This window comes from Hyaena hyaena, unplaced genomic scaffold (genome assembly GCF_003009895.1).
Source record: "Hyaena hyaena isolate Hyena2069 unplaced genomic scaffold, ASM300989v1 scaffold_10, whole genome shotgun sequence".
Classification (NCBI taxonomy): Eukaryota; Metazoa; Chordata; class Mammalia; order Carnivora; family Hyaenidae; genus Hyaena; species Hyaena hyaena.
Genome location: NW_024080642.1, coordinates 65,109 through 80,227, shown reverse-complemented (window position 1 = coordinate 80,227; position 15,119 = coordinate 65,109).

Below are 15,119 nucleotides of genomic sequence, written 5' to 3'. Positions count from 1 at the left end.
AGGAGGGGACGATGCTCCAGAAAGAACCTGTCAGCTCCTGGGGACCGCAAACAGTGCCCTGCGACCTAGAATGCAGATGAAGAGATGGGAAGCTTGGTCAGTGAGGCTGGCCGGCCATACAAGGCCCCAACACATGCATAGGAGGGGCCAGGATTGCATTAGGGAAGCAACTGAGGGGGGCGGTAGGGGGCACTAACGGATTCAAATTCCCAGATACTTGCAGCCCGCTTTGCAAGGCTCCTGTGTCCAGAGCACATTCTCTCACCCTGGCAACAGGGAGCACAGTCCCTGCAGGTCGCCACGGCAGGAAGAGGGAGAAGGCCTGCATGACATTGCCTTAATTCAACAGCTTTCTTCTTCTTTTTATCAATTGGTGATTAATAGGTATTACATTTCCCTCCAATCCATTCTCAAGAGAGGTGTTATAATAACATGTCAGAAGGTGTGGATACGCAGCATTACGGAGCCCGGTTTATAATGCAGTTTGTAACAGATGCTAACGTCCCGATTATGCATTCCAGCACCATTTATACTCAGCTGCATGGTACAGTAAGGCTCCTCACGTCATAATTCTCCAAAGCAGTTGCTATTAATCACTCATTCATTATTAAAACACATTGTGTTCATTCTGCCTGGAAACAGGACCAAGGCAGGCTCCGTTTACCCATGGAAGCCATCCACAGGCTTTGGCAGCCTCGGCGCAGAGGAGCTCCAGCCTCCAGGATGGCTCAGGGCCTTGAAGAGGTACCTCGCTGTAGCCGTGAACAGGGGATTCAGACGAGATGTATCCCGGAGCACCTGGGTGGCTCAGTCAGTTGACTGTCTGACTCGTGACTGTGGCTCAGGTCGTGATCTCCCATTGAGCCCCACATCAGGCTCCGTGCTGACTGTGCAGAACCTGTTTGGGATTCTCTCTCTCCCTCTCTCCCTGCCCCTTCCCCGTTCTCTCTCTCTCTCTCTCTCTCTAAAAATAAGTAAATAAACTTTAAAGAAAAGAAGAGGAGAGAAGAGAAAATGGAAAGGAAGAGAAGGGAAAGGAGAAAAAGGGAAAGGAGAGGAAAGGAGTGCAGAGGAGAGAAAAGCTATGTCTCATCCAAAGGAATACATGTCCACAAGAAGGCTAGGGCTCCCAGACACCAAGACCATCTGTTCCCCTGGACAGCACCTCCTGCGCCCATCCCCCCTCTACTTTGAAAGCCCACTTCTTCCCTGAAAGAGAAGTCTGCTGGGCTCCTTCACATTCACATGTCTCAATGTCACCTGGAGCCAGATCTGCCCTGGGACTGTCAGGACTCCACCTCCAAATTCACTTGATCATAAGAAGCCATACAGTCTCAGAGTCCATCATAAGGGCTCTAGGGGCAAACCTTGTGCCTTCCAGTGCTAGTTTGTGACTTTGTGACTTTGGAAAGAAATCTAACTTTTCTGTCCCTCAGCATCATCAGTTCTACAGCAGGGTGGATAATTATAGAACCAACCAATAGAAATGCTGTTACGAGAAAATGAATTAATCTTGATAGAGTCTTTATAAGATGCCTGAAATATAATTCATATCAGTCCTTGTTATCACTTACTAAAACAATCCTAGCCTCTCCTAGGCGCCCCCCACGGCCTTTTAGGGAGGTGGGGACACCGTCCATCCATTCGTTCATTCCATGAATCTGGTGAGCACCCCAGTTGTGCCAGAGACACAGAGACAGGTAAGGCACAATCCTCTCCTTCAAGGAGCTCACAAGCTAGTAAATCAGTGTGCTAAAATAGTGCTTAGAGGTCTGGACCCCTCCCCCCCTCCAGCTTTCCCCAAAAGTCTCTACAATTGATTATGCTCTACAGTTTACACAGCACTTTTTCCATTCAACATCCCACTGAGTGCTCATCTGAAAGGTGAGCAGAGCAAGGATTACATCTTTCACAGTAAACAAACACGGCCCCTCTCCATCCAAGGCTAGGGTCCCTGATGGTTTCCACACTTTTAATGAAATATTTCAGTCTAACAATGTACAGAGGATAATTTAATGAATAAAGATAATATTAGAAAGGCATCTGAATCCTTCTTTTTGTGTCATCAGATGGTAACCACCAATCTCAAATCTGGTGTTAGGATTTCCATGACTTTTTTAAAACATTTACTACAAAACTATGTATACACCTGTAAACAAATGTATATTTCTATACACATGTTTTCAAACTTGATATAAGTGATACTGTACTGTACATATCCTGCAACCTGCTTTCTAATTTTATTTATTTATTTACTTATTTATTTTGAGAGAGAGAAAGTGCATTACCAGCGGAGGGACAGAGAGAGAGAGAAAGAGAGAGAGAGGAAGACAGAGAATCCCAAGCAGACTCCATGCTGTCAGCACAGAGCCCAATTCTGGGCTCGAACTCACAAGCCCTGAAACGATGACCTGAGACCAAACAAGGAGTCGGGTGCTTATCCAACTGAGCCATGCAGGTGCCCCATCCTGCAGCTTGTTTTTTTAAAGAAAGCATTTTTTATGAGAAAGTTCAAATGTATACAACTAAACGCAATAGTATAATGTTCCTATCACCTAGCTCCAATGATCAATACTCACTCATTCTTGATTCACCTGTACCCATGCCACTCTTACTTTCCCTAACCCAATTATATTTTACAATCCCATTTTGAAATAACCTCTACACACATTTGGATGCATAAATCTTAACTGTGCACTTTCTAAAAATAGATACATCTTGTATTACTATTTCTATCAAGATGTAGAACACTCTCATCTCTACAGGAAATTTCCTTCTTTTCCCAAGGTCTTCTTCCCCTCCATCATCCCTGCATCCTTGGAAACCACTGTTTTGATCTTTCATCTTAGACTACATCTTTTCTAGAACTTCATATAAAGAGGCTCATACAGTATATGGCCATTTGTGTCCCTTTGGGGGAAGGCATTACATCTCTGAGATTCATCCGTGTGTGTTCCCATGTATCAATAGATGGCTTTATTCTACTGCTAAGTAGTTTTCCACTGTCTGAATACAGTAGTTTGCTCTTTCTCCTGCTGAAGAGCATTTGGACTGTTTCCAGTTTGGGGCTATTGTGAATAAAGTTGCTTCGCACATGTTTATGCAGTACTTTTTGTGAATACTTCTTTGCATTTCTCTGGGATAAAGGTGTGGAACTTCTGGGTCAGGGAATGAGCATATTTTAACTTAATGAAAACTCACCAAACTGTTTTCCAAGGTGCCTCTGCCATTTTCCTTCCTCTCTAGTGGTGTCTGAATATTCCAGCCAATCCACATCTTCACCAACTCCTGCTGTGAAGCGCATTTCATTGTTCAAGACTTTCGCCTCTTTTTATCGAGCTGTCATTCCATTATTGAGTTGAAAAAGTTCTTTACATATTCTGAATAGAAGCTCTCTGTCAGAAATAGGTTTCAGAAACATTTTCCCCACGTCTGTCTATTCATTTTTCATAATGTTATATTTTGTTCACCAGAGTTTTTGTGTTTTAATTTTTATGAAGTCTAATTTATAATTTCTTTTTCTTTTACTGACAGTAGGTTTTGAATTTTGTCTCTGAAATGTGTGTCTCCCTTGTGAATCTTCTAAAAGCTTTGTAATTTCAACTTCAATACTGAGGTCTGAGATCCATCAAATATTAAATTCTTCACGGTGTGAGGTAGGGGACTGAGCTCTTGCTTCTCACCACACAGATATCTGGGTATTTTAGCACCTTTTGTTGAAAAGACTTTCCTTTCCTCTTTGGGTTACTTTTGTTGCTTGGGTCAAAAATCAATCCACCACATATGTGTGTAAGTATCTCCAGTCTGCTGCACTGATCAGTCTATGCATCTATCCCTATGCCAATACCACACTGTGTTAATTACTGTGGCTTTAGATCAGTTCTGAAGGCAAAGAGTATGAGTCCTTCAGCTTTTTCTTCCTTTGCAAGAGTGTTTTGACTATTCAAGATCATTTGCATTTTTGCATTCCCATATAAAGGTTACAATCAGCTGATCTACCTCTATTTTTAAAAAGCCTCTTGGAATTGTACTTTTAATTATGTTGAACTACGGATTACTGTGGGAAATTCTGACATCTTAACAACATTGGATTTTCCACCTCACCAATATGGTGTTTCTCTCCATTTATTTTGGTCTTCTTTAATACTTCTTAGCATAAGTTTTATAGTTTACAGCAGAGAGGGTTGGCATGTTTTTGTTAAAATGTATTACTCAGTATAACTTTTGTCACATTGTGAACAAAATGTTAATTTTACTTCCCTCTTGTTTTCTGCCAATACATAGAAATATAATGTATGTTTATGCATTGTGCATCCTGAAACACAGGTAGATTCATTTCAATAGTTTTAAGGGTTTTCTTTGCTAATTCTTTAGGATTTTCTTATAAAACAGCATGCTGTGAATTCAAATTCTTTAAATTATTTAATACAACCTTGTTTATCAATGTAAATAAATACGGAGAATTAAATTCTCCCTTTTGAATCTTTGCACTTTGTCTTTGTCTTGCATCATTGAACAGGCTAGAACCTTCATACAAGATTGAATAGAAGATTCAACATTCTTGCCTTTTTTCTGATCTTAAGATAAAGCACTCAGCGCTTCACCATTAAGTATTGACTGGAGGGACTCTGTGGATGCCCTTTATTCGACTGAGTATTGTTAGTGCTAGAAGGTATCTGTTCCAGTCTGCTGAGAATCTGTGTCATGAATGAGTGTTGAATATTGTTAAATGCTTTCTTCCTCCATTTATGAAGATGATCATATGGTTTTTCTACTTTAGCCTATTAATCAGGCAGATGACACTGATTAATTTTTGAATATTTGAATCTAACGAGTATTTCTGAGATAAACTTTAATTGATCATGATGTAGTATGCTTCTTAAATATGTCAAAATATTTATCACAAATTTGTTAAGGATTTTTTGCATCTAGTGGGGTGTATTTCATTCTCTCGTGATGTCTTTGCCATGGTTTAACTCGGAAAATGAGTTCACGCCTATTTCTTCCTCTATTTTCTGGAAGAGTTTGTGTAAGATGTTTGATAGCATTCACCTGGGAAACCACTGGGGCCTAGCGTTTATTTGTTGAGAGGTTTGGAAATTCAATCTCGTTCACAGGTATTGAGCTATTTTGAATTCTATTACCATCTTGGATCATTTTGGGTTTGCTCAGGTGGTCAGTTGAGCTTTCAAGGAACTTATTCATTTCATCTAAACTGTAAAAGTTGTGGGCATAATTTTTTCATAATATTTCCCTTTTATCCTTTTAAAGCCTGTAGAATCTTCAGTGATAGTCACTCTTAGTTCCTGTGATGCTATTAATAGGTGATTTGTGTTTTCTCACTTTTTAGTCTGCTTAAGAGTTTATCAAATCCAGTTTTTGCAATTTGACTTTGTCAGTTTTATTTCTTGTTTTTCTAATTTTCTTTAATTTTTTGAGATATCTGCTCTTATTTTTCCTATTTCCTTCCATTTACTTACTTTAGGCTTAATGAGGTTGGATTTCTTTTTGTCTTCCTATGGTGGAAACTGAGATAATTATATAACTGTCTTCCTAATATAAACATTCAAAGCTACATCTGTTCCTCTAAACATTGGCTTAGCTGCATCTCTCACATACTTTTATTCATTAATAATACAAATACATATGACAAAGAGTTATGAAAATAAAACAGTACAAAGAACATCCAAATATCCTTTATACAGATTCACCTTTATTAATATTTCTCTCCATTTGCTGTGTGTGTGTGTGTGTGTGTGTGTGTAATTATTTTCTGAAACATGTGAGAGTAATTTACATCCATCATGGGCTTTATCCCTAAGTACTTAAAAATACATTTCCACAAGTAGGAATACTTTCTTACATAACCACTGCAATTATCAAATCATACATTTACATTCATGCAATGCTTCTAATACACCATCCATATCCCAATTGTGTCCTTTACAGCATGGTCCTCTTTTCCAGTACAAGAACCTGCCTAGTTGTCAAGTTTATTTAGCTTTAGATAATCCAGAATTTTTTCTAGGTCTTTCTTTACCTTTTATGACAATGACATTCTGAAGAATACAGCCCTTATATCTTGTAATAGAACATCACCCACTTTGGGTTATGTGATATTTCCTCATGATTAAATGAAGATCATACACTCCTCTGGGACACCACATCTGGAGACACAAAGTCCATCTGTTCATCACTGGTGATGTTAATTTTGATCACTCGGTCAAGGTGTTGCCAACTTTTTCTGTACACACTTACTGATTTTTTTCCTTTCTACTAATAATCAGTGTATAGGAAACATTTAAAAATCATTTAAATATCGCTCTCATCAAAACTGACCCCTAGATTTAGTATCCACTGATGGTTCTCCCCTACCCATCTTTACTATGATGGTTGCAAAATAATGATTTCCAAACTCCAGCACTGTCTCCAGATTGGCCAGCCTGCCTACAGTTTTCTTTTCTTTTTTTTTCTTTAATTTTCTTTTAATGTTTATTTGTTTTTGAGAGAGAAAGAGAGAGAGAGAGAGAGAGAGGAGGGCAGAGGCAGAGGCAGAAGGAGACACAGAATTCAAAACAGGCTCCAGACTCTGAGCTGTCAGCACAGAGCCCAACCGAGGGCTTGAACCCATGAACTGCAAGATCGTGACCTGAGCCAAAGCCAGATGCCCAATCCACTGAGCCACCCTGGCGCCCCTCCCCCTTTCTAATGTGAGCAACCAGCCTCCCTTCCCACACATGCATGTATGTACATATATATGTGTTAATCTATGTATTGAATCCATTTCTCTATCTACCATCAGTTGAGAATACAGATTCATGAATTCTTTTTTCCCAAGGTTTATTACCCATTACTATCCTTAATTATCTTGCTCAACTTGTCTCAGATTTGGTCAATGTGAGCTCCTTCAGGCCGCCTCCAGTTCATTCAGTATCTCTGCTGCATCATACATCATTGTAGGAATATACCAAAATTATTTTTGCATTCTGCTATTCATTTCCAGTAGGCTCTTCACAATTTTTCATATGGACAAACAATACCAAAGTATGAATTCTTATGCAGGTCTCCTAAATACATGTACATTCCAGCAAAGAACTAAGCATAAATTTCTGGTTCTCTCAGGATGTGAGAATCATCTATTTTTACCATGTAACTATTCACTTACATGACTGTGAAATAAGTAGTTTTGCCAGTGTACACTTCCATCAACCGTGAATGAGAGTTCATGTTGATCAACACCCTAACACACACACACACACACACACACACACACACTTACCATTTGATAGGTTCAAAGTTAATCTCACTGTTGTATGAATCTGCATCTCTTCCTGTGCACACTGGCCACTAACACTTCCTCTGTGGGTACATAATCATTCATATACTTTATTCTCATTTTTTAAGTTGAGAAATGAAAAATCAGATGCACTAGGTGAAGCACCCTACAAGACAGAGCTGTCATGGATGAGACAGGAATCCTCAGGTATTCTAATACTTAAAAAAAATTCTGTCTATTCTCCTACTATATAGATTTATGACAAAGCAGATGTGTCAGTGTGTGTGTGTGTGTGTGCGTGTGTATGTGTGTGTGTGTGTGTGTGAGAGAGAGAGAGAGAGAGATGGGTTGGGATAGCGATTTTTTTTTATGTTTGAGAGAGAGAGAGAGAGAGAGAGAGAGAGGAGAGCACACGTGAGTGTGGGAAGGGTAGAGAGAGGGAGACACAGAATCCGAGGTAGGCTCCAGGTTCTGAGCTGTCAGCAAAGACCTCGAAGTGGGGCTCAAACCCATGAACCATGAGACCATGACCTGAGCCAAAGTTGGACACTTACTGACTGAGCCACCCAGGCACCTTAGGATAGTGTTGTTTAAAAATCACATTCTGACTTGAGGTTTTCAAAGCCATCCCTGGATAAATACAACATCCAAGGCAAACCACGCCCTTTGCCTCCAATCTTTTTCCTCCAATCAAATTGAAATGAATAAAAATCATTTTTTTTTATCTTAAGAAGACAGCCCCCCAGTACTGACCATCTATCTACATGGCTTTATGGACTGAACAAATGAACGTGGGCATCAAGTCAGCCTTAGCAACTGTCTCTTTCTCTCTCTGGTGTCCTAAAATGCTGCCCAGGTTAAGACAGGACCCAAGGCACTGGCCCGATTTGTATCCAGGAACAACTCTGGGAAAGCTGCATTCTCTGACTGTCCTAGGAAATACCTCTCCTCCTAGCTGGTCACCCACGCCATTCTAGTTGCCCGCAATGCCCCTGCCCACTCCCCCAAATCTCCGCCTCGGGACTGCTCATTAGCCTGGGATTAGCAGCTGTGTCAGCAGCAGGCAGGGTGAAGTCCTCCTGCCCTGGGCTGTAGCTGCAGAGAATCATCTGGGGAGGGAGGGCTCAGCTGCCCGAGTGCCAGGCACATGTCAAATCCAATTTGGAAGAGGATCTTGTTAAGCCTCCTTATCTGATGACAAGTCCTCCTTTAAAAAAAAAAAAATCATCAGTTAAGAAGGTTCTGCAATGTCTACCAGTCACCCGTGCTCAGGTCAGATAATAGTTCTTGTCAAGAATACATTCCTTATATCCCATCAGCCCCTGACTCAAGGGGATTTGATTAGTCATATGGGACTTCTCTCTAAGCCTTGCCAGCCACTAATCAGTCTGTGCCCTTCAGGAGCTTTGTGACTCATTTTTGTGACTGTATAGTCCCTCATCTTCACAAGTCACGAGGAAATGGTTGGTTTTTATTCCTAACTTGTTACCTTTTCAAAACTATGGGCACCGAAAATAATAAAACCAATTGCTTGTACGCCTGTGGTGAAATAGTACTTTCACACATTGCTGGTGACAGCAAAAGTTGTTCTAACCCTGTTGAAAAGAAATGTTGCGGTAGGTACAAAACTCACAAAAGCACATGTACTCAGACACTCTCCTTATGGGGTTTTCCAAACAGGAGAGTAGGGCTCATATGGATTAGGGACCTGTCATGGGTTGGAAAGGTTTACAGTCACTATGCTATCAATTTTGCCTATCAGTCTTCTGGCACATACTCTTACACTCGTTTTATAGATGAGGAAGTTAGAACAATGGCTGATGGTTTCTCCAATGCCACATCATCATTATGATGAAGAACTTTGCATTCACACTCAGTCTGCCTCAGTCCCATCCCCTGTTCCTGCCTCTATAAACTACCGCTTCAGGAGAAAGAGTTTTATGCATGAACATCTTTAGTGCAGCATTGTTCATAAGAGCAAAAAGAGAGAAAAAGTGGCTCATAATAGGAGAATGTTGTAGGAAACTACGGGAAATTAACCCCATGGATTATTTTGTCTTCTTACAAATGATAATTTTAAATTTTAAAGATTATTTAGCAATACCAGGAAAAGCATATCATATAACATCAAGAGAACAGAATACAAAAGTATTCCTATGTAATGATTATAACTATATTAAAATGCATATCCATATGGGAAAAAATGCTCCTGGGAACTTGGAAAACACAAGACTTTTTTTTTTTAAAGATACTAGAACTTCATGTAATTTCTCAAAATATCCATTATTGATATGAAGTTGTATTTGAAGAGAGGCACTCATTTGGCTAGAAAGAATAATATGTTTAGAATGGAAAAGACTAGAATTTGACTACTTTTTCACATTCTACATTTGTGAAACTGAGCAATTTATGTATAATCTCTGAGTCGTTTTCATTAGTAAAATGGTGATAATTTTTAACTTCATGACGACATGATGCAAATTAAATAAGGTAAAAACACACACAAACACTGAGCCCACTGTGGTAAATTCGTTAATGAAAACATCGTCCATGATAAATTAACAAAACAAGAAAAATAAAGTTAAATGATGATACTTCTCAAGCCTCCGCCGCCCCCAAGCTCTACTCTAGGTTTTCCAAATGTAAGACAAAGCTGATCAGGAAGCAACATTTCAGCCAACACACATATACATGCTCCCAGGGAAGCTGAGGGAAGTGGGTAAATAGGGGGATTCACTCCCTGCTAGTGTCATTCTCAGCTCACCCCAGCCCCAGATCTGACGCTTCACCAACACTGAGTGCATTATATATTAATCCTTGGGCTTGCAGTGAAGCCAGCATGTGAAACTAACCCTTCCTTGGTCCTCTGGGCATTTACAAGATAAGGCCATGTTACAGGCTGGGCACTGATGCTCCCTGAAGCCTCTTAGAATGAGTGTCTTCACTCTATGAGACATTGTAAGCTCTCATCCATAGGGATGCTGTGGAAAGATTCCCCTGGCTTCAATACTGCTAAGCACACAGGAGACACGACAAGATGGACCCATAAATGTTCCTGCATGGTCTTCTGGTTGGGCAGCTGTGCTTTGTCAGCTTGAGGTTGCTCTGTCAGGTCCCCATTTCCCCAGATCAAGTGCAGGGTCAAGTAGAATAGAGAACAAGAGAGAGGGGGAGGCATCAGAAACGAAATACACATTCCCAGGAGCTAAGCAAGCCCTGACAGGGGTCCAGTGATAAATGATGCTCTGGTGCACAGCATCTTGCCTGCTCACCCTCCACCCGGGCTCTGAGCAGCAGGCCCTAGGTGCAGAGTGGCTGGTGCCCCTTAGGCTGCAGCAGGCAATCTGCTTTCCCAAGGAGAGGCATTCCCTGCTTCCAGCCCAGACCCAAAGAGGAGAGGTGAGGGAAGCAGAAAATGGTGGTGGGATGGGGGGAGACTAATATTAGCAAAGATTTAGAAAATACCAATTGCAGAGAATAAAATGAGCTTGCTGACTGGGTGCTCATCACCTGCCAGGAAGATCCTATTACCCCCACTGTTTTTAAAGAGGAGGAAATTGAGGCTCCAGACTTAAATTTAATCATCCATCATCTATTTGTTGAGCACTGACTACAGTTAAGGAGCTGTGACCCCAGAGAAGATGCAAAAGATAGTCAGAAGGTAAAATTTCTCATTCGGCAGTGATGCTAGCTCAGAAGCCTCCTCAGAACACGCTGTTCCCTTGGGCAGATGCTCTCGGATCAAGAAGAAATTGGCAGAGCAGTTGTCCAAGCTGTCTGCTCCGTCTTGCCTGCACCAAGTTGAATGAAACAGACCTGGTGCCAGGACTGGGGAACAGTGCTTTAAATGGCTGCACTTGAAGCTGTTTCTTAGAACAGCTCCTGGCTCACAGCAAAGGGAGGCGCACCTGGCATTCATCCATCGGGAAGATAGCATGCTCTGCCCTGCGCAAAACCCAGGCAGGGAAGCCTGAGGGAACTGTGACAGCAAGCAGAGGGGCTGCCGCAAGGAGCTGTCCCCTCTTCCCACGGAATAAGAAGAGCACTGGATTTGGAGTCCAGAAAGCGCATGCACATGGGTGTGCACACGGACACGCACACACACACACACACACACACACACACACACTCCCTGGACTGACCTTGACTCTGCCACCTCCCTGCTGCGCTTTTTGGGCAACTTTCCTATGTTCTTAGATCCCCATCTGCAGAAAAGATTTCGGGGGGAGGGACAAAAAGTACAACAAGTGGCCGAGTGCATGGCACATAGGCATCCTTCTTCCCCTCTGAACGATGTTTCTGTGTGGAGGACAGGGAGGGGTAGGTGACATGAAAACCAGGAAGCGGGCATCCTGAGAAGTGGCTTACAGGTTCCTCCTATAACCCCAAGGATGGAGGCACGGACACAGACACGGCCATTCCCCAGAGCTCCTGGGACAACTTCCAGTAAGGGCTGAGAGCTGTCAGCAGGAGGAGGCGGACGCAAGCGTAAGAGGCAGGATGACCAGTTAAGATCGCAACATCCAACAGTCATCAGGGAAATTTGAATAATTCTGCCGAGCGATAATTCTATAGCCTTGGGCTATGTCTAATGAGCACACCTCGCTCCCGATGATTATGGTCTTACAGGCTTGGATGCCTAAGAGATTTCAAGGAATCGCTTGGGACAGAGCAACAACTTTCCCTCAGATGCTCATTTCAGCGATCTGTCCCCCTTGTGGGTCAACGCATTACTTCAACCAAATCCATCCTGCTTTCATTTCAGCCCTCTTCCCATTGAGTTCTCTTGGGGCACAAGAAACAGTTAGCTTGGTTCCCCCATTACGTGATCTGGCTATGTTGCTAGTGGCGAGCACAGCCATGCATCGCATTAGCCAATCATTCAAAAGTAAGAGCGTGTAGTGTCGTGTATTTGGTATTCTGGATGGCACACAGGACAAGGCTGTACCTCTCCTTAGGGAGTTTTTGGATATTCAAATTACAGTAAGCTAGAACTCATCTTTTCCAATCATCCATTTAGTACTGGAGCCCCTTGAATATTACCCATCACAGGAAGCTGTTCAAACTCCTGCTTGGGTTCTTCCCTTGGCCGGAACCTCACCACCCAAAGCAGTCACTTCATACAGCTTCTAGTGCTGAGTGTAGAGAACAGTTGTTTCCCAATAAATGTTGAATACATGAAGGCCATTGATTGATGGCTCAAATTCTTCTCTATTTATTGATCAATCCATTCATTAGACATCTTTCTTTCCTTGAGGTACCTGGGTGGCCCAGTCAATTGAGTATCCAGCTCTTGATTTGGGCTCAGGTCATGATCCCGGAGTCACGGGATCGAGCCCCACATCGGGCTCCTAACTGAGGGTGGAGTCTGTTTAAGATTCTCTCTTTCCCTCTTTCTCCTCTCCTTTCCCACTCACACACACTCTCTCTCTCCCTCTCTCTCAAAATTTTTTTAATTAAAAAAAAATCTTTCCTTAACTTCTAAGTTTTCACTCCAATATTTGTATGCCTCTCCAGGCTTAATATTTCCAATTCCTTCAAATATGCCTCATATGGCTCTGCTCCTACACCTGCCCTTACCCACACAACCTTGGTTTCTCTCATCTGAATGGTGCTCCTTGCAAAACATGGCATCTCAAAATTTCACAAGTTGAAAACACCATATTTGGAGGTGACCTGGACAACATTCCCTATTCGTGTATCTGTGTTTTCACTAATATGGCCCAAACAGCACATCCAGGTATATACGTGGAAATATGGTCCATACACACAGAACGAATTTACAGGAGAACATGGGGGGCATTCCCGCCATATGGATTTGGCAGCCCTAAACTAGAGACACAAACCCGAGAAGGGTGGGAAGTGGTGTGAGGCAGGAATGAAGCAGCATAATAAGGTCAGCACCAAAACCACTTAGTTGAAGATAATGGTGAAAGTCACAGAGAGGGCTAGTAAGTTTGGCTTGAAAGCCCCTAAGCCCCTTCTCTCCTCCTGATTCAGCAGACGAAGCGGAGAATGGACCGACTTTAGATCCCCACTGGCTTGGGCTTGAATCCTTGCTCTCCTCAGCTATGTGGTGTCAGGCCAATGCATTTCTCTCACTGAGCCTCTGTGTCATTACCTGCATAATGGGACAATGATGTCTCCCTCCCTAGGCAGCTATGATGATTAAGGAAAGCAACGGATAGGGTCTAGCGCAGTGTTGGGAACACACAGGGCTCAGAATGGGTTTCGTACTCCCCAACGGGAATGCTCCCATCCTCCTTTGAGGAGTGTGCTTTGAGCAAAGGCCTTACATCAGCGATTTACACCTCAATGTGGGCTAGTAAGGCAGTGCGATTCCTCCTGTGGGGGAGTTTGTCTGCTAAGGTGTTAAAGAAATCTTACGCTCTAGTCAGGGGGTGGCCGTGATGCTGGTGGTGGCATTTTATTTTATTTCTTACCAAGCAGCGTTCAGGAAGGCTCTGAAATAGCTGCTTCCCCCTCTTCTTCCCTATACCACCTGCTTTCTCCTTGGCTGGGATGGTGGGGGGGGGGGGAGTGCACCTAAAAGATGCTATCAACAAGCTCATGAGTATTATTAGTATGTCTTACCTACTGGGCAGCATTTTCCATGATGTAATCTGGTTAGATACAAAGACCTCTCAGCACTAACCAGAATTCCTGATTTTCTAAGCCAATTTCAAGAAATTTCAATCCTTTGGGGTGTGTGTGTGTGTATCAATTGTATGCACTGTGAACTATCAGTCTGTCAGCATGTTTTCAGCCATGTATTCAACAGCCCTTTACTTAGCATATATTATGGCCTAAGCACAATTCTAGTGGTGGAGAGAAATATGAGTAAGGTCCTAACTCTGGTGGAAGAGAAAGGTGTAGAGTAAAGCATAGAACAACCCAGTTTGTATCAGCCAGATATGTAACATCAGTGAAGCCAGAGCACAAAGGAGGGAGCAGGGAGCATTCCCAGGGGAAGAGGAATTCAGAAAACATACAGAGGAAGTGGCAAATCAGTAGGGTCTTGACGGATGAATAGGAGTTTTTCCAGCACTGAAATGGGGGAAAAAAGGCATTTGAAGCAAGAGAAACAGCTTTTTTTTTTAATTTTTTTTTAATGTTTTTATTTATTTCTAGGAGAGAGAGAGACAGCGTGAGCAGGGGAGGGTCAGAGAGAGGGAGACACAGAATCTGAAACAGGCTCCAGGCTCTGAGCTGGCAGTCAGCACAGAGCCCGATGCGGGGCTCGAACCCACGAACCGCGAGATCATGACCCAAGCGAAAGTCGGACGCTCAACCGACTAAGCCACCCAGGCGCCCCAGAAACAGCTTTTGAAAGACTGAGAGTTGGGGCTGGGCATATCATGTAGGGGAATGAGAGTACCTTGGGGCTGGGGGAGTGTAATGGCAGAAGAGTTGAGCTGAGGAAACTGGGTTCATTGTGGGAGTCTTCAGGGAAGGAGCTTCAGCCAAAGAGAGTGACAGTAATCACCCTGATCAAAGATGCTCAAGTGCTGTACTCAGACAGTGGTTGTGGGGTGGAGAGAAGAAGGGCTGGATGCAAGATATGTGCGTTAGATAGAATTGCAGGGCTGGTGACGGACGTGGGGGAAGGGAGGAGTTGGAGATGACTTTGAGGTTTCTGGGTTTGCCGGATCGAGTGGATAACGTCATAATTAACCAAGATTGAGAAAGCAGGAAGAATAGGTTCTGGGGGAGATGGGGAGGTTAGATAAATAACAGCAATGGGCACATCTTTCATCAGCTTCAAGGACATTACTCTGCCTGGGCCTTGGAATGAAAATCAGCTCTACCTGTGCCCTTAAATGACACCCTCAAATGCCACCTC